This window comes from Crocodylus porosus, unplaced genomic scaffold (genome assembly GCF_001723895.1).
Source record: "Crocodylus porosus isolate Cpor-Errol unplaced genomic scaffold, CroPor_comp1, whole genome shotgun sequence".
Taxonomy (NCBI): Eukaryota; Metazoa; Chordata; order Crocodylia; family Crocodylidae; genus Crocodylus; species Crocodylus porosus.
In genome coordinates, this window is record NW_017728951.1 from 15541455 (window position 1) to 15542699 (window position 1245).

Here is a 1245-nt window from a genome sequence, read left to right on the forward strand (position 1 = left end):
CCTGCATTCTGGCTAGGAACCTATGTGAGCGGTCAGACCTGGCTGACTGCTCTTCCCAGCAGCTGGCTGAAAAGTTAAGGTCACCCATGATGACCACATCCTTTGACCTAACTACCTCCATGAGCTGACTTAAGAATTCCTGGTCTAGTTCTTCCCCTTCGTTGGGTGGTCTGTAGTAGACCCCCACCATTAAGTCTCTTTCCCTTTGACTGCTTTGTATCCCTCCATTTGATGTGGAGGATTTTCCAGAGGCATTGTTGTTGATACTTCTCCAGGCTCACCCACATTTTCACATTCATAAAGGAAGGTGGAGATGTCTCTCTGTTCCCTGGGAAGGGGGGCGAGAGGGGCACAGAGCCTTATCCCTCACTCAACTATATGGGTGTATTGGCTGGATGTTCATAATGGATCTGACGAGACTGTAATCTGTCCACCACTCAGTAGTTCTTCATGTGGCTCGTATGATAAAGATATCCATTCAATCACAGGCTGTAACAATAACATGGTGCCAGTGCTTAGAGTGAGGGTGTCTTCAAGTGGTCTTGTATTTGTCTCTCTGTTTGAAGATGGCATTCATCATAAAAAGACCAAGCTCCTCACATTTGCTTAGGAGAAGGTTGCCATTGGTGTTGGCTTTCCCTACTTCTTCTTTCCCAGTTAGTTGTACTACTCCAGAGTACTAGGTCCCATCATACTCTGGCACTGAAGTGGCTGAGGAGAATGATCTTGTCCTCCTTGTGAGTATTAGTTGTTATATTTTCAAGGTTGGAGTGGAATTATTCTTTGACATTATTGTCAGCATCAAGCACTGGGGCATCTGCATGGATGTCAGTGGTGTACTGGTTGTTGCTGAGCTTAAGATGGAGGGTCATAAGACATTCATTAATGCCCACAGGGAGCTCCATAAGTTGACTAATGAGGTGATTCTTGATGGCAAAGCCAACATCATGAATGCATCTGTCCTGAGTCTGTTTCTTGTTCCAGAAAAAAATGTAACTTTCTCCCACTTCCCTCAGCCAACCATCATCCAGTGATCTTGTCTGGCTCAGAGCTGCAGTGTTGATGTTGTATCTTGCCAGTTCCCTGGAGATGATGACAGTTCTTCTTTCTGGCCATTTGTTGTCTTAGTTATTCCTCAAGGTGAAAAGGTTCCATGTTGCAAAAATTATTTTCTTGTGATGTTTTCGACTGCAGAGGGAGTGATTCTCCTGGACTCCGTTATCCAGCCAAGAGCAGCTAAGACAG